Here is a 19533-nt window from a genome sequence, read left to right as displayed (position 1 = left end):
GCAACTCTGGTCAACTTGTTGATCCTCCGCCTTTCAGTCGCACTATTTTCTTTTAAAATGACTCAAATGATTTACCCATTTTGTTGTGAAAACTGACTCAATTAAATACAAAAGAAAAGAGCTGACACACGTTCTTGATCTATAATGTTTGATATGGACTGAGATTAAATTTAAACACAAATACTTTGCCAAGAATGCCTTTTTCTCCACTACTTGAAAGTCAAAGGAGCAGAATTTCGGTATGAAATTACAGACAAAATTATCATGCAACTTACTACCACAAACTGTAAAGGGAGATAGAAAAACTATAAAACTACAAATAGGTACTTATGAACCCACCGACGCCGAACTGAAGTCCCTTTGTTTTCAAAGAATTAGAAACGATTTGTCTCTCGTTTAATTTTTACTCCCTGCCTTCTCCTTCTGAGTGTTAAATTCTGCGCACTTTGCGTAGAATACGTTAAATCCCGCTTGTTTCACTGTCGTAGTCCTCCAAGTCAACAGCGCACGTGAACACAAAGGCATTCTGAAGTCTTCTGGAAGGGTCTCGCGCTCTACCCTCCTCAGCTGGGCTGCCACGCGCCTGTCGCGTGGAGCAGTGTACACATCAGATAGTAGTGCAGGGGCTCTTGTAGCTGAGAGGCGTGGTTTACTATCATACACCCCTCAACAGCACGGATGTGGTTTCACGGGAAGAGCAGGGCAACGGAGGGTTCGAGCTGTGAGCCTCAGTGGGTACAATGACTGCTAAAATACCTCGAATGACAACCCAATCGAGCTTGTAGTGCAGTCAGTGTCTTCCAGATATAAATAAGGTAAGAAGTGTGTGTGTGTAAAATAAAAAAGGGAGAAAAACAGACAGTACAATGCCTCAAAGCTAAGGTAGCATTGTCACTTTCCGTCTTTCTCTATGCTCTCCTACACTAAAACCCAAATATATTCAGTTTACCCTCACACTTGTCAAGCTAAAGTGGCTTATCTTCACATCTAACTAGCTATTGACAAGCTAGTGTTTGACCTTTCTTCTCAGAACCAAAAAGCAGATTCTCCCGTGGCTACACTGCAGCCTTAAAAAACAGTAGGCCTATTTTTGAAAGAATTTCAAATTAGTCATTACTCATAAATTTGTTAGTAAAGCATAATGAAATTCAGAGTCATTGGACACATTTCCTGATCATTAAAAAGTTCTGCCTGCATAACCAGAGTCATTAAATTAACACAAGTTCATCTGTTTTAAATAATTGTTCTCGGTAAAAATGCCAGCCACTGCATAATGGTATGAAGTAGCTAGCTGACAAAAACAGAATTTGGCTTGACTGAAATACATCTGTCTGTCCTCTTTCTCTCTGTCCACCTACAGAGTTTCCACAATGAGACTTCCCCTGTTCTCTAAGCAAAAGCCATCAAGGCCTGAATCTGTTGTAACGTTAGAGGCTGCAGAGGGCACACAGACAGGCAGGAAGCTCTGATAGAGAACGATGAATGGATGGAAGAGATGGGATAACCAGATTGGACCAGGAAACAAAGGCACCCTGGCTGCCCTGGTGTTTTTCAGGCTGGTTGTGAAGTGGCCTCTCCAAATCCCCTGTGGTGAGCTCTGCTACAGCTGGTTGCCGGACATGAAACAACAGGTACAAGGTGTATGGCTGTATTTTTTTATGATGTCTTTGTGCAACTTCGCTACAGACAACTCAAGCAAGTCGTCAGGCAAAGTTGTTAAAAATCCACTTATTTTCTGTCAGAGCTGAACCACTCAGATCTTTTGGCCAGCATGACAACCACGAACCAGTTGGCAGTGTGGAAAAGTTGGCTTCAGTCTAACTTTTGGGCAATATTGCCCGTTGGCATACAATCACACATTAACATTGCTGTGTCGCCCACCTATCACTGCGGCACAGCTGTCACTGCAGCAAGCAGTCTGTACCCCCGTAATCAGATATCTGCATATCTCCTCTTTCACACTCTGAGTATGACAGTGTGGTTTCAAGTCCAACGTACTGGTAGAAGACGATTGTTGAAATCAGATTTGTGTGTGTGTGTGTGTGTGTGACAGGGAGAAAGGAAGTGAAGCTGTGTCTGTAAGGGAAGAAGAAGTAACTCAAAGTTAGGGAGCGACCGCTGTTACAGAGTAATGGTAAAGAAAAATTGGTATCAATGGGAGGTGCTTACAGTTTGGATGTGACAGGTACTTTAACAATGTAACGTCATTTCACCTGAACTACAGCAGGCAAATTGATTAAGTTTGTGTCGTTTCAATCCCAGGTTCCTCTATTCCAAGGGGAATTGAGAGTGTATACGAGACCTGAAAGAGGGTTATGATACCGCCTTGGCTAAGACTTCTTGGATTCTGTGGTAGCACGGTTATGAGTGTCTGTGTCAGGAGGTCCATGCTCAGATTGCATTTCAGGGAACACTTCCCTTGTATGTGTTGTTAATTCCTAACCTTTCACAGTTGTTTGATTCTGTATTCAGGAGCAAAAATAAGACTGTATAAACATTTATATCTTTAACATTTCATATAATGTTCATAAATGTAGGTTGTTCTTGACCTTTGACCTGAAGTGGAAAACGTAATCTTGTAACAACCTTCATTTAGTGGCTATCTGGGTGTTGTAAATTTTATCAAACAAGAGACTTCAGTTTAAGGTACAGATTTTAACCTGGAAATTAGTACAAGGAAAAAAGAGGCCAGAAAATTGAAAATTTTATCACCCATCATCACGTGACAACAAGAAAAACCTCATCTGCTAGAAATTTAAGGTCAAATCTCAAGAGAAGCTACCAAATAGAGTTTAGGTAAGAAATTATTTAGTTTTCAGTCGAAAAAAAAAAAAAATCTCCCAAATTGATACTGAAGCCCTGACTTTGTTCTTACCACCAACAACAAAGTAGTTTCTGGTTTAAGTTCCTGACTAGTAATGACTGATTTCTTGTGTGAATTGGTCTAAAGCTTCAAATTCAAAAAGCAACATCCTTCTAAAAAAGCAATAATCAGAGCATCACAGGTGAGTATTACAAAGAAAATATAATCTTTTCAGGCAAAATGTTGGCCTATAGTTATGTTATTAGGTAAACAACAAAGAAGTTTATTTTTTTATTATTTTTATGGAGGAATGCATTCAAACAGTAAATTTAAAGACTGATTAAGGAAAAGTTTGGTAAACTAGCTGATGCTACACTGCAAAAACTGTATCATTTTAATAAATTAGACATCGTTAGATGTTGTATGCGCTACATTCACCTGAAAAGTTCAGAAAATACATGATTGTACGAGTGAACCTCACTTTACGGCCTCTAATCCTTTCTCTCATTTGTCTCAAGTAAACTCGGTGAAGCTGGTTAGCTTCATTTTGAGAGCTTTGCAAAAACTGCTATGACAGTTAATAATGACTCTAAAACCAGACTGCATGGTGAACTCTACTCCTAATTTAGTGATGTTTAAATCTTTTATTTGTGAGTGTTTTAAGCTAAAGTTGACATGTTCTGCGTTTGTTATCCACCTCTCAAACCGTCTGAGAGCGAAACATGAAATTCAAACATTTCTGACTTGGCTCTCTGAAGCTTCCTCCTGCTGTATCTCTGTGTCACAGCAGAGCTTACTTCCTTATAACCCCAAACCCTCTGACCACAGTCATCTCACTTCTTACTCAATCTTTATCTATTTATACAGCACAGAGGGAAGAGAGAGTTAATGTAGGAAACACACTCCTTTCTGTGAAAACAGAGAAGCGGACAGTTGGCTGATTCATGGCTCTGTCTTTTGCCATCCCTGACCACCCGGGCTTGTTGTTCCTTCTGAGGTAAATAACGTGACTGATGTTTGGAGAAAAGCTGCACAGAGCTTACAATAACAGCCGAGAGTAAATGACAGAAGAATAAATGTCATTTTATTTGTATATTTGATGCTTTAAAAACATGTTCATGAGAGAAATATATATACTTATATAAAGTGAGTCACATTTTTCAGTCCCACCAGTATTCTCTGATTTTGTAAAAATCTTCCATCTGCACTGAAATGCCAAAATGACAGAAAAACACTTAAATCTTTTCTATTCTAAGCCAACAGCTTAACACTATTACTGCCAAGATGCTTTCCACTGTCTCTGAAGCGTTATTTATTGTTTACAGAGCAAGTGTGAAAAATGAAGTGCATCAGCACGTCCAATTTCCAAAAAAACTGGAACTCATTTCAGTGAGACTGGGGGCTGTGTTAGAAGTCATTCACTCAACCTTTCATTCACTTTTTTATTAAAAAGACAATTCCTTGGAGAGGGCAGGGGAGCAGCAAGGAGTTTTTTGAATACCAAGGGCACTTGTTCCTCCAGATCTCCACAAACTGGCACAAGAAATAAGAGGTTAAAATTGTTTTGGATTTTTTGCATGCTTTTTCTGATTTAAACTGAGCTTATTTTTTATAGAAATTTCTTATCGACTATTTTATGTCCTGAGAGTCTGGGACTGACCATCGATATGTCGGATTTACGATTCAGCGAGGAAAGCTCTTCTTAAAATCAACTGGACATTGAACAGAAATAGTTGTCTCAGATGTTTGTTTTCTCCATAATCCAAACCAGATTACATCGTTTTTTTCCAGGACTCTTCCCAGGAAATTGTGAACCAATAAAACTGGGTTTAGTGTTCCATTTTCCAGTATAAGGTCTGTTTCAATGGCCTCTCAATGCTGCCAGGAATAACAAATCTGTTGGGAAAACACTGGATCCCTTTTTATATTTATTGTGTTGACCTAGAAGTACAGTTTATTATCTTAATATTTATTTAGACCATGAGTTGTGTTCATATGAAAAAGGATTAATCACGGTGACAAAACAGTTAGTTTTATTCCAACTCCACAGTTCCTATCTGGCTTCATTTTTACGGCCCATTTTGCTTTCTTCCTCTCCACTTCCACTGATCTTGTTTAGTCATATTTTTTACTCCAGGCATCTGTTTTCAATAAAAATATTCTTAAAAGTCACTGCACAATACCTGCCCTGCAATAAATGGAGCGTGAAGTCCTTATGATGTAGTAAAACCAAATCAAATCTCAGAGGAAACATAGATCACAGGATGTAGCAGTCCTCAGTGTTGGCTACAGCACAGAACAATGCTTACTTGTGTGTCTAAATCATACACTGTATAAAACAGGGATTTAGCATTGGTTACATTAATGTCATGAAGAGGCACAAAGAAGCCTGAGCTGGTGGTCACCAAACTGGAAATAAAAGTCTCCAGCAAAGTGAAGTGGAGGACAGATTGGAGAACAACAATAACAGGCCCACCTGTCAGTCACATGATCACTTGCATCCATATTCATGCATAATGGCCTGTGTCCACCTGAGGTGTAAATAAATATCAATATAGCAATATATCACAGTACTTTGACCTCTGATACAATATCGATATTACATCTCAAATTATTATTTTCTTTTTTTGGAAGAAGTTTCAGTCAAGTTGGAAGTTAAATATGGCTTTGGCACCTCCACTGTGGTAGATGAAGAGATGCTCAGCTGTATGTTGCCTGTAGGCTGTGTAATAAATGTAATGTCAAAGCACATTTAAATATTTAATTTCTAAACTTGATGATATTGGTTTTTGTTGTACTGGGCAAGTCAGAATAACTGGATGATGCAGTAGTCATCACTGCTTTCTTTCTTTTTTGGATCGGTTTAGTTAAAATCATTGTTAATTCAATTTTTTACAGTATAGTAGACTGTTAAACTCATAATCATAGGAACTTTTTTTTTACACAATATCAGATTTTGTAATGAGAAACACTGGTTACACCAAGTGGTTTTGTCAGTTTCACCAGCTGACCACGTCTTTTGTCCAATAACTTCTTTGCAAAATTTTTTTTTATGTCACAGTAGATCAGGAGTGGTCAACCAGTCAGAGACCAAGAGCTGCAAAACTTACCGTGGTACTACAAAGAGCTGCATAATACACATGGTTGTACAAACACACTTCCTCTCACTCATAATCAAAATAAAAATTGATGCATTTCCAATTTCCAAAGCAAGATTAATTTATTTTATTATTTAATTTGCAAGTGTGTATAAATTTATTCATGGAGCTGTGTCAAAGACAAATTCCTGTTTTTAAGACAGAAAAAAGTTCTATCTATCTATCGATTAAAAACAAGGTTTTAGATCGATAGGCATACTTCTACTCTTAAAAATGACATGATTTTTTAAAATTATGTATATGAATGGATCGAAGAGCCACACACTTAAAGACAAAGAGCCACAGGTTGGCCACCCCTGCAGTAGATCAAGCAACAAACTTAATTCACTTCATGTTTTCAAGTGAATGTGTTTAACACTGCATTTGACTTTCAGTATTTCAAAAACAAAATAGAAAAGCTGTTTTCAATCAAATGATTGTGACTTAATTTTTCCTTTTAATATTGAATAATACTGTGTGATTTACATAAACATCAGCTCTATTTTCTCTTAGTTAACTGTGTAGGATTTTTCAGTATATCACAATATTGTGATATCATGATACATCATGATTCTATCGGTTCATGATCATGTGAGGTTCTTGCCAATACCAACCCCTGTGTCCACTATAAGGCCTATAAGGCTGGAAGTGCTCATGACCCATTATTGGTGCTTATTTGTAATGATTGTTAATAATTACCATCAAGTTAGTTTAAAATGCTCTGTATACCTCATATTTTCCTTTTTTCCTAATTTCAAAAAGAAAATGTAGACATAATTGATAAAACCTGTGCTGTAGCTTTAGCGGTCCCTCCAGATCTGAAAATAGTATTATACTCTGAAAAAACTGAAATCTTTTTAAGTGTTTTTGTCTTATTTTCAGTAGAAAATTCCTTTCTAGACTCAATACGAGCCACATTCACCTGACCAGTCCAGAAAAATGTCTTGTTTCAAGTTATTTAAAGACAAAAATGAGGTCTGAGTTGCTTGTAACCAGTAAAAAAATCTGCCAATGGAACAAGAGAAAAGTTACTTGTATTAAGACATTGTTCTAGTCTCAAGCAATTTCTTCTTGTTGCATTGGCAGATTTTTTTACTGGTTCCAAGCGATTCAAACCTCATTTTTGTACTCTGATAACTTGAAACAAGACATTTTTCTGGATTGATAAGTTGAAAGTGGTTCATATCGAGTATAATAAGAAAATTTTTACTTAAAAAAAGACAAAAACACTTGATGAGATTTCAGTTTTTGCAGTGCAGAAACAACGACCATGGTAAGCTTCCTCTTGTATATTTCAGATTTCCCACCTCTTCTTGATTCTGATTGGTCTTTGCCAGAGAAGTGACAGTGACGAACATGGCAACATTCCAAAACATGAAATATTTTCAACCTAGAGCTGCTAATAAAAGAAATGAGGTGTGGAGGTTAAACTGTTGTGTGCACTAGGCTGTAAACATGTTAAAGTCTGTTGTGAAAGTAAACACACTTTAAAGGGGTATCCTCTGCTTGAGGAGCTAACCTCGAGAGGACAATTTTCACCTCCACAGGCTTCATTTGTCTGTGCCAGAAGTTGCTGCTAATTCTGACTTAGCCCTTTTCTCTGTCTAAGCAACACGTGTTTATCTTGCTGTACATCTCCTCAGACATGTAGACCACTCAGATGCAGAAAGCTTTAAGGGGACGAATCAGAGATTTCAGATTTATGCTCATTGAAAACTTCAGGCAGTAGTAGCATCATCTCAGGGTGTCTTGTCATCCAACACATGCAGATTTGCTGCTGTAGGCACATTGAGGTGGTCAGGTGGATCATTGAGAGCCAGTGCTTTTAACTGATCACAACAACAAAGGTTCTCACGGCCCTAATCCTCTTTGGCTCTTATCTCTCACCCCTCCTCACCCATCACCCATCTCATCGGCTCACATAGGATCAGACCGAGCAGCACAGACTTTCTCATGCCTTTCTCTTTTGGTATGCTCCAAATATCCCCATTACTTTCTCCATCTCTTTCCCCTCTCAGATTATCTGTCATTCTTGATCATCATCCTCATTTTTTTTTTTTTTAAGTGTGTGTGTGTCTCAGTTTCTTTTCTCACTTTCACTCGTTTATCTGTTCATTCCCACCAAGGGCATCGGGGTCTTACAGGGCCCTCTTCACCCTTTGGCTAACAAAAGCTGAGTCACTATTTGAAATGAAGGGACCAGGCTTTGAACACCACTTGCTAAGCCTCATTTGTAGAGAAGCCTCAGTCTCTTATCGACAATAGATTTGGCTCTGTGCGTGGACTGTGTTGCATTCAGGATTGTGGGAAACTAAGCTGCAGTGTGCAAGAAAAAGCATTTGAATAAGAACTTTCCTCAGCTGCTGCATCTTTAAATCTTTGTGATGTAATTATGTTAAATCCCCGAAAGCTGCTGTGCCTCGTATTGCCACCGTTTTTTACTTCCTCCCTTGATAAGCTCTGCCGCAGTTAGTCCCAAACATCACAGGTTAATGCGGCCATTTACTTTGATATCAGCAGAATAAATCAACCTTTAGAGGCTATTAGTGTTATTAAAAACACCCCAGAGGGAGCTGCTATGGTGCGTGTACTTCCAGGGCCTGTGTATGTGTTGCAGTTAGCTTTAGATTATTGGGACTTATTGGAGTAACAAGCTAATGGAATTAAGGTGCTGGATTTCATGCGCCGTTGCCAAGATTCAGCATTAAAAGGATGTGTGCTGAATAAATAGTGCTTTAAGTAGATGAGATTCCGACACGGGAGAGATTCGCCTGTCAGAGCAGCATTGTTTGCTCGCCTCCCGAGCAAGTGAAACTGTCAAGTGTGCAAGTGGCCACGGATGGATAGATGGATGGATGGAGTGGATTCCTTCTCTTAAGAGTGCACATCAGAAACAAACTCTTCAAATGCTGGAAGCAAAGAAACTTTCCTCTCATATCTAGTTTCTGCATGAAGCAGCTCTGGCAGAAAAGAAGTGGCTGGAAACGCACCTTAAGGCACCCTCTTGATGAAAAAGCGAGGATTTCTATACAGATCTATATTTGCCAGCTAATTACGTACATGAAAAGCAGAATGAAAATGAAATCCAAATATTTACCAAAATAAACTCCTGTTTTGTTTCATTTCTCCGTCAGCCGTGCCAGAACAGAGTCCTCTCCATTACAGATAATTCATCTGATGTTTGTGTTTGTTGCTGGATTAGCTGGGAGGCGTTGCTGTTGGCCCGGGCTGTAAAACGCTCTCATCTGTATTTTAATGGACTACCAAGCAGTGGGAGGATGTGGCTCCGTGCCACGATTTCACAGTGAAAGAGGGGGATCGTATGTAGCAGGTAATCTATTTGTGAGAGTGTTTTATCCGTATAAATGGAATTAGCGGGATGGTTTGACGACACATTAAAAAGGCAACACTGAGTGTTTGTGAGTGAACGCGTGCGCCCGCACGTGTGCTCGAGGAGCCATATTTGATCGACCCTAATTGGGATTTCTGCGCTCAAAAAAAAAAAGACTCTTTGCTTTAATGATGCCGGGGATGTAAGGTAAAATAAAAACCGATAAATGAAACTCATCTGTGTGAAATTAGAGTGCGCACACTTGAAGTGGGAGTGAATAAACCAAATACACATGGCATGAAATCCACAGTGAAGCAGCTGTATTTGGATGCATGTATGAAGTACGTTAGCTACTGTATGCAGGATGGAAGTGATTATGTTAGGTAGCATGCTAGCGTCTTTTCACTGAAGTGGCTATAAATTGGATTTTAATGCTCTGTAATCCTCCTCAATTTCCTGTTGGGATGAAAAAGTTAGTCAAGAACCTGCAGATGCTTTATTTCCCACATTTAGTAGCAAACATTCAAAGTAAAAGCAAAATGACAGCATGCATGCGTCACACACACACACTCTCATACACACTCACACACATACCAATGCACACACAGAGCTTGCAGATGGTAGGGTCTTTCTAACCCGGCTCTTTGTAGCCCTCTCGCAGTGTGAGCAGAGGAAGAAAAGGCTTGTCTTTTATCAGGCGCTCAACGCAGCAGTGTTGACATTGGGATGGCACCTAATTAGGTTAGGCCCAGCACAGCATGCACGGTTAACTAGGCTGGCCTAGGCCTCAGGCTCCGCAGATCCCAAGGTGAACGCAACACTGCAGCTGAGGAATGATACCACCGACTACTAATGTACTTTTAACTTTATCTGTCTTCTAAAAATACTGCCGCAGCAAACATCCCCAGCTATTTTTACCTCTCCTTCTACAATTAGCAGGTGAAAGTCTCGGTGTTGGCAGAGTTTGATGAATACAGTGGGAGGTGAGAGTTTCTCATGTTCTATTTGAAAACATATGAGATCTTTTATAACATGTTTCCACAAGGATTTGAATGTGATTTCTGTGGCAAAAGATCAGAGGTCATTAGGCAAGTTTTCTGATAAGGGCTCCAAATTTACTGAGCAGTCAAACTGCTGATGGCAGCTTTTTGGAGTCAGTTTTTTTATTGTCATGCTCACTAAAATGAAAGAGAATTTTGAGCAGGCAACATTGTCAAAACTAGAAAATCACTCAGAGACAGCAGACCTCCACCAAGCATATTGTCAGCAACACTTTAGTCCTACTTTAATGTTATACTTCCTTTCAGCAGACTGTCTGCTGCAATTTGGAGTTAGTTGCAGGTTTGTATGATAATTTGTTTCCTGACAGTGTTGAAAATGATGATGACCCAGTACATATGACATATTTCAGATCTTAGTATCCAGAATATTGCCAGGATCTGGATCATACTTTTACATCTGTCAGAAATTATGGTGACCTTGTCTTGTATTGTTTTGCAAAGCAATCTGACCATTTATCATAGAGTTATGGTGAAAACAACCCTATCTCACAATGATAAAGAATCCTTTAAAAATGTTCTGGATTCACTTCTTCATTATCCCATTATAAACATTTCCTGAAAGTTTCATCAAGATCTGTTCATTACTTTTTGAGTTATGTTGTTCACAGACAAACAAACAGGCTCTAAAACATAGCCTCCTTGGTGGAGGTAATTAGGACAGAAACCTGGCACAGGAAAGTGAACACACAAATTGCAAACTAGCGGGATTGGCCAGATTAGCCCCCAGATTTTTCCCCTGTAACACCTGAAAGTGTAACTTTTGAAATTCTGATATGAAAGTCCCCATAAGATGTGTTAAAGCTCCTATGAAGCGTTTCAAACTGGTTATGAAAAAGTATGATATTAATAACAATTCATCTTTATGGCCTGTAAGGGCAAACTAGACCATCAGCACGTTTTTTTTTCCTTCCAAATGTCTCAAACTCTTTTTATCAGGGAGGGCATCATGATTATTTTCATCGAGTCCTCAGCTGGATGCAAAACGACGGCAGGATAAAATTTGTTTCCTTTTTATCACACTACCATCTGCACAGGACAAAATCTGCAAAGAAAGAGGATGTAATGCTTTGTCCACAGGGGGCGCCAAAGTTGACACAAACCAAGTTGCTTGGAGAGAACATCTTTTTTTGTATCACTTTTACTCAATCCTATTATTGGATTTATTCAAAATAACAATGCTGAGATGTTCAAACGAAGCATGCAAATTTTCAGAACTTCTTCATAGTCATATTTTGTAGAAATCCCTGAATCTATCCATAAACTGCTCAAAAGGATCTGTTCAAAATGACATGAGATATTAATGAGACTTGTTGAAATGATGAGGTCATCACATAATAATTTACGAACTGGTTCATATCAAATTTGAAGGGAGGGCCTCAAACACCAAGGTCTGTCCAAAGCTCCGCCCCCATTAGGTCTCTAATTGAGGTGGGGAGCCTTTAAGAGACAGCAGCTCAAGTTTTTCAGACTGAGGCTGAAATAAGGGTTCTCAGAATCTTCAGTGTGAGAAATGCAAAACATTATTTTGTTATGTTTAAATCATATAAAGCTACTATGGGGGTACAAGAGGGACAGAATTAAGACCAAAAGGTTGTCACTTATATATGTATCTAGTTGACTGAATTTGACTTGACAGGATTAGCCTCATATTTACAGTATTTAAAAAAGCAATATTTTTCTAAACTTGATATTGATTCATTGAATAATTTCTCTTGCCTAGAACAAAAAAGATGTGTTCCAGTTAAAATAAATAAATATATATATATATATATTTATATATATATATATATATATATATATATATATATATATATATATATATATATATATATATATATATATATATATATATTTATTTTCAATTTATTTTTAATTTAATTCAATTTTTTGTTTATTTTATTATTATTTTTTTTAATTTAATTTTTATTTTATTTTATTTTATTTTATTGTTGGAGGCCCCCAGATTAAGACTTGGTCCTTTGGTGAGTTTTATGGCAGCAGGAGAGTTAATGTGGGGATGGCTTACAACAACACTTTTCTCTTGTTTGTCTAATGAGGAAAAACACCCAGTGGTGCCTCATCGGTGGTATTTTGGAACACAATGAAGTTTTGCGGCTCAGAGGAATTAGCTTTACTTTCATAAAAGCCATGAAGATGAGCTTAGGGGATTCTTTTGATTTGGTTATGTCTGTGTTTTTGGTTGCCAATACAAAAGCTATAGAATATCTCCAGACTGGTCCTTTAAAGTCATTTTCATCTTTTAAACCTGGTTTCACCCTGATGAAACTGTTTGAGCACAAGATTCACAAAGAGAAGGCTCACCAGGGTGCATCATTTTAGCGTCCTATTTCTAACAGAACTGTGAAACAAAAAGCTTTTTATTGTAGTTTCCTATTTGTCCACTGACTAAAGGACAAAACAGGACAGAGGGAAGCTGACTGAAGCTCTGTCTGGGTTTTAGTTTCACAGTCCGCGTACTTCCCCTGAGAGGCTGCTCTTCTCTTTGTAGCATCATTAACAGTTTCCCTGTGTGGAATCCCCTCCTCTGATTCTGATTTCCGCTTCATCGCCAGTTTGGCCTCATTGAAGTGAGATGGTCAAGCTGGAAAGGGGATGTTAGCTAAAAAAAAGACAAAAGAGGATGTGGTCCGGGAGTATCCAGTCATGTGACACTTATGATTAAAATATGACATTTTGACTCATTGCTGATTAAATTTAAAAACGTAGTGTTCTTTTTTTTACAGTCAGACTGGCAACACAGCAAATTAAGGCCGAGTTAGCTCCGTACAGGTGTCAGGAAATGAAATGAGATCATTTGAAAGTCTTAGAGTAGCTAATAGGAAGAGAACAGGAGGGAAGAAGGAGGGAAGGAGGAGGAAGAAGAGGAGGAGGAGGGGTGTCCGGTCACGCTGGTGCCCGGCGTCTTTTTAGAGAGAAGAGGGGGAAAGACAGAGAGAAAAAGAGGGGTAAAAAGAAAGGAAAGCACTTTTGCGAGCCACCCAGGCTTCATTACCACGTCAATCTTAAGAAGGAGAGAGAAAGAGAGAGATAGAGAGGGAGAAACAGGCCGGCCAGGGCCCAGCAGTGGGGCCGGATCCATATGGTGCTGCCGGCTCTGGAATGAATAGTGAATGGAGCGGCTGGGCGCTGGGCTGCTGGAATCTGCCTCCAAGCCTTTGTGAACAGGATGACCAAAGACAAGAGGGAGCTCTGCAGATGGCCCAGGCTATAAATAGGTAGCTAGTCTATCTCTGTGCTGTCACTCTTCTTGTCTATCTGTCCCAGCTCACCCCCCACCACCACAGACGCCACGGAGATCTAAGAAAATAAAAGCCGACAGTTGCATGATTCTGCGATATCACATCTGGGCTGAGAATCTGACTCGTCCCCTTTTGTTTTCTTCCTTCCCAGCCACCCCCTGACTTCACACATTTATCATTCAGATCTGTTGCAGATCTGCTGGAGGTATGGGACTCCTCGGGGTGTATGGGAAAAGTGTTTTAGCATGGTCGCTAAGTTGCTCAAACACAGACAGAGAGATTGAGCAGTTGTGTTTTCAGTCCAAACTTCTCGCAGATGGACTTTAAAGTGAGTGATAAATCCGTGTCCAGATTGAGGGTCCTTTTGTCATTAAACTAAGCCTTAGCACTGCTGTCCATCTGGCTCTGTGTGTGTGTGTGTGTGAGAGGGAGAGCATTTGTGTGTGTTTGTAGTGTGCCTTGTGTGCAGACACTGGACATGATCCTGTGTTGGGAAGAGCACTTCAAGCCTTCCTTTTAAAGAGTTGCTGACTGTAGCGCACTATAAGCTAGCCTTCTGCTCCTTCTTCTCATACATCTTCTTTCTCTCTCTCTCACACACACACACACACACACACACACACACACACACACACACACACACACACACACACACTTTACACTCCTGTAAACACATCTCCAGCCGCCATTGCCAGTGTGTTTTGTGAGTAACAGCCCCAGACTTTGAGGTGCCCGATCTGTGAGCTAAGATAATTGTTAGGAGTGTTGGAGCTCAGAACCAGACCTGTGGAGACAGAGATGACGTGTGTGTACGTACTCAGTGTGTGTGTGTGTGTAAGAAGTTACCCACCAGTAAACAGAGAGTAGCAAGTGGCCTGGATGACTTACGTCTGGACCACACAGAGGAAAAAAAGCATCAATCAGTTTGGTGCTGCGTAAAAGCTTCAGCATTACAAACAGAGTCTGGCTGGTATACAGACACATACACACTTACACACACACTCACACCATCTTATTTATTGTCATGTTTCCAGTTTTATTGTTTTGTCTAATGGAAGTTGAACACTTGCTGCTGACTCTCTCTCTCTCTCTGTGCATGTGTGTGTGTGTGTGTGTGTGTGTGTGTGTCAGTAATGCCTCTCCTGAGGTGAGGCAGCCAGGTGCTCACCACAGGCGACATCACCGCTGGGTCAGCCGCTGATGCAGTGCACCACCTCGCCTTGATGACATCATCGCCCTCCCTGGCACATCGGTCTGGGGCCGACTGAGCAGCTTGTGCTCATGTGTGTGTGTGTGTGTGTGTGTGTGTGTAAAAATGTTATAATTACATCATTAAATCTAGCATTGAGTGTATTAAAATCATATTTTTTTCCCAGAACAAATTAGAAAGGCAAAAGCTAATTAGCAGATCATTTCAGTTGTGTGCAATTTGACTGAAATTGTTTCAAGATTTTCCTTTTATCAAATAATATCTTGAACATATTTCCACTCATTTTGAAGTGCTTTTGGAAACAATTACCTCTCCCTACACAGCAGGTGTTTGTCTGCCTCTAAATTAAACCAAGATTTTAAGATTAATATGAGACTAAATGGCTTGTTAAGGCAGACATATTTGGTGTTTTTTCTCTTTTTGGAGGGGGAGAAGACTCTTTAAAAGCCCTTCCCAGTAGAGGCCCTCCATCTGTTTAAACTCCAGCAGACACCTTGTATCTGTAGCTCTACTCCTCCAAGATGCTGCACAGCAGAGACAGATGAATTTGTGTGAGTTATCCGGCCAAACATTAAGATATGCTGCTGTGAAAATAAAAAATACGCTGTTTATCAACCAGGGCGAGTTTTTGTTTTTGTTTTGGGTGCGCGGCAACAGACATTATCCATCTTGGTGATGTTGTGTCACAGCAGCGCAGAGGTTGCTCCTCTCTGAGAATGTGCTATTATCAAGCGTACTCCATGCTCATAAAAATATCTATCTGGTGGCGCCATGACATCAGAAACGCTCTATCTGGGTGGGGAAAAAGGTTGTGTAATTGCAGCACGCTCTGTCATTAGAAGGGCAGAGTGTCATTATATCACGAGTTACTACGAAGATAAAAAAAAAAAACGCGTTCTTCTCCTGCTTTGACCTCCTGTTTCCGCTGCTGCTGCATTCCTAGTTTGGAAATCTGTCCTTCTCTTTCTTTTTTTTCCCCTCTCTGATTATCCGTCCATCCGTCTGCTGCAACCTCAGACTCCCAGCTGGCCAGGGTGCGATCCAGCTCACCTCCGTGCTGTCCCGGCTTTAGCGCGGTGAGAGACTTAGTAGGTTTAGTCCGGGGCAAACAGGAGACCACCGCGGAGGGAGGGATGAAGGAGATAGAGGAGGAGTAGGAGGACAGATGGGGCAGGGATCAAGGCCCTGCGTCGCTCTGTCCGTCTGCCTCTCCGCCGCTCACTCTTTGACTCGTCTTCTCTTTTTGGTTCAGGTCTTTTTAGGCATTATGTGGGACCAGATGACACCCAGCCTGTGTGTCTCATTACCACCACAGATGCCTCTCTACCACTTCTCTTAAGCCGTTTTCTTCTTCTCTTCTGTTATATTACAAAACTGAGCCCAAATCTATCTTTATTTTGACTTTAAAAGATTTCTCAAGGGCAACCTTCATTTCCCATGACCACCCTCTCCACCATGACCACACATGCATGTAGAAAAGCAGCAGAAAGCGACAGACAGAGAGACAGAAGTTGTTTTTGTCTCTTCCTTTTTTTCTCCCTTGCTTCCGCATATGGTCATCCGTTCTGCCTGCCTGTCTATCTGTCTGTCTGTCATTACAGTAAATCAGAGGGCTCTTCGGCTTTATCCGAGCGTCCTTCTGGCTGGGACGGCTGCAGCAGATGTTGGAGCCTGGGACAAAATGGATTTCCCCCCGCTGAGAGCAGCTTTTCTTGCCCTCCTTAATGGAGGCTCCTTGAAATGCTAATGCCCCACCATTAGTGTAGTGGTGGTCTAGCATAGTGATGGTGGGAAAAAAAGGGGTGAGAGCGCGATCCCGGGCTGAAGAAAACCTTTGTCGCCGGAAAATATACTTTGCTGATCCAGACAGACAAGCGTCTAGTGGAGGTTTAAAGAAAGAGAAAGCATGAGAGGGAGTTATCTGTCCTGCCACACACGCAGAAAAGGGTGTGTGATGGCATCTCGTGCACCGGCCTCCCCCCCCCCCCTTTTCCTCCCCTCCTCAAAGTTCAGCTCAAGAGTGGGATAATCGAGCAAATGAAAGAAGCAAAAAAAGAAACCAATTTCAACTTTTTTTTTTTTTTCCTCAAGGATCAGGCGGATTCCTGAAATTAGCCGGCTTAGCTTGTTGAAAACATTTGATGATCAGCCTCTGCTCGCTGTTATCAGAGGAATCAAACAGCGAGCAAAAGCAAAGCTGCTTTGCTGAACAGCATGTAGTGCATGTTTTCTCTCCTGCAGGCGTGCTGCAGGTACAGAGGAGGGAAAAGACAGCAGTTGTAGGAGTTTATGTGTCTGTTTTGTGCAGCTTCCCGAGCAGATGAAAGGAGTTTGCAGGTACGAGGGAGGCAAATATTGTTGCAGCAGCTTCCATAAACATATCACCGACATATTTTCATGCAAATCTGCTGCTTTTATGTGCTACACGGCGACTTCTGTGCAGCGTGTAAAGCTAGAAGAGGCTTTTTGCTCTTTTGCTATTTCCCTCCTAACCTCCTCCCCCCTCACACACACACATGCTCACAGATTTATCGCTCTGGACACTCTTGTCCCTGTCAGCAGCTGGCGGGCTGAGTCTTGTTTGAGCTTGTGTGTGTGCATGTGTGTGTGTGAATGCTTATGCATCAATGTGTGTGTGTGTGTGTGTGTGTGTGTGTGTTCAGAGCCCCAGTAAAGCCTGCTGCTCTGCTCTGCTGTGCTGGCCAGGCCATGTGGCCACTTTAAAGCTCCTTTCTGAGAGTCCTGTGAAGTTGTTAAGGAGCTCCACTACACTGGCAGTTGGCTCTGGGAATCCCTCTGCCAGCTGTAGCCTGCACACACACACACACAAACACACACACGTACTAACAGACATGCACACACACCCTCCCTGCTTCACTTCCCTCTCTCATGTCCTCCCTCTCATGCTTACACTTGCTCCGTTTCTCTGCTCTCGCTCCCATCTCTGTCCTCTCTTTTTTCTCCGTGTCTGTTTGTTGCCTATTCTCTCCCCTCTGTCTGTTTCTCCCCTCTGTCTGCTCCTCTTGTTCTCTTCCTCCCCTTCTCCCCCATTTCCCTGCCTCTGTCTGTTCCTCGTTCTGACCGCGGTATCTGCATAATCTATGTAGTGAAACATCATTGCGGACCTTCTGTCTCTTCTGGCACGGCTCCGGCTGCACATGTTTTCTCCTGTATACCTGCTCAGATCGCTGGAAATGCACTTTGGCAACTGAGCTGGAGCCACGTGAGGCAATGATGGCTACTTAGAAAAAACATCTGGTGAAGAAAGTTATGAAAAAGCAGCATTAGTAACCGAAGTCTGAAGGAAGGAAGCTTTCAACATATTTACAGCACAAACCCAGCACATTTTGTCAGTGCCTCACTCTTTTAGCTTCTTTTCTGGCTCACACACGCTGACACACAAACTCAGGAAGGTTGCATCCCTCTCTCATTTTGGCTGACCTTTCATGGAGAGCAGAGAGCAGGTGCACCTGTGTCCTGTTCCCTGGCTTATACTCCCAAGGTCTGCTGTGCACATCTGCTTGAGTGCTCTTGCTTGTACACACAAGGAGGACATTTGCTTGTGTTGTCATCAGCTCCATTTTGCAACAGAGGTCCCTGGCTACAGGGTTATGGATGAATTGTTGAAGAAGGCCATCGTCTTCAATATCTATTTGCTGATATTCACTATGCTGCCATTGAGGTGCTGTTTTTATTTTGTTCTGTGCCTTTTTATCAAACCAATTTAGAGCCAAAGAAAACATTACTAATTCTTTTGTTTATGATTTTCATGTTTGAGTTTATGCTCTTAAAGCTCAGTCTTGTCTTTATAAGACTAAAGGAGGTCGAGTTTGGCTGTTCAAATATAAAGCTACAGAAAAAATATTGCAATTTTTATTTTTAAGCTTGTACATCAGTTTTCCAGCCCATTAGATATAGTTCACTTCCTGATTTTCAAGCAATCGCCTCCTCCACTCCTGTACACGTTGCAGATCAACCTGCCACATGCAATGATGAGAGGACAGAGGTAGTGAATAGGAAAAGGAGCAAAGAGCTTCTGGGGGTCATACCTTCCAGGATCAAAAGAAATATTGAATGACATTTTCCATCCATTACAGTAAAGATATTAACAATTTCTTTTTATGTAAAAACCATAATAACAGAAAATTTTGGATTAGTTTTCCACATTTCCTTGTTGAAGACCCTGTAGGTGACTAAAGGCTGATTTATGCTTGATGTGTCCGCAGGGCCCGCGCAGCTTCTGCAGACAAGTGGCGTCATTTTTGCGCCTGCACCCCCTCATGTGGTCCCTTTCACGCAAAAAATTTCTCCGCCATGCACACTTGAAAATTTCTAACCTGCCGGACGGAGACCTGCGGATAAGATGGCAGAAGGACGAGATCTCCTAGTGGTTGAAGTCCAGAAATACAGGCACCTGTGTGACTCTTCACTCATAGATCACTGTGATAACAGAGTGGTAAATAATTCATCATGTGAAATTGTGGCCACTCTCAGCAGAGCAGAGAAGAGAAATCGGTGTAAAGAACTTGGAAAAATCTCTAGGACAGATATGTCATGTTGTAAACAAAAGCAATCTTCTTTGACTCTCGTTTTGTGGTACACCGCCCCCTGCAGTTTGGCAATGGACACCAACAGACGCTGTGCCTGGTGTTAAAAAGTATAAAAGTCTCACACGTTCTCTCGTGTGTCTCATTTCCACGAAAGCATAACACAGCCTCAAACCAGGAAACA

At 41.0% G+C, this 19533-nt stretch overlaps 1 long non-coding RNA gene across 1 annotated transcript in view; it reads left to right on the top strand.

Moving 5' to 3' along the window:
* The first annotated feature begins 630 nt into the window (after positions 1-630).
* Positions 631-19533, top strand: part of LOC141806824 (uncharacterized) — a 39066-nt gene continuing 20163 nt past the window's right edge. The window contains exons 1-2 of the long non-coding RNA XR_012599792.1: positions 631-815; positions 1361-1631. This is a non-coding gene — a long non-coding RNA (uncharacterized LOC141806824). The remainder of the gene's footprint in view (positions 816-1360; positions 1632-19533) is intronic.

This window comes from Halichoeres trimaculatus, unplaced genomic scaffold (genome assembly GCF_033239565.1).
Source record: "Halichoeres trimaculatus isolate MK-OKI-2021-1 unplaced genomic scaffold, fHalTri1.1 fHalTri1_scaffold_17, whole genome shotgun sequence".
NCBI lineage: Eukaryota > Metazoa > Chordata > Actinopteri > Labriformes > Labridae > Halichoeres > Halichoeres trimaculatus.
The sequence above is the reverse complement of the archived record's forward strand: the minus strand, read 5'-3'. Positions and strand labels throughout refer to the sequence as shown.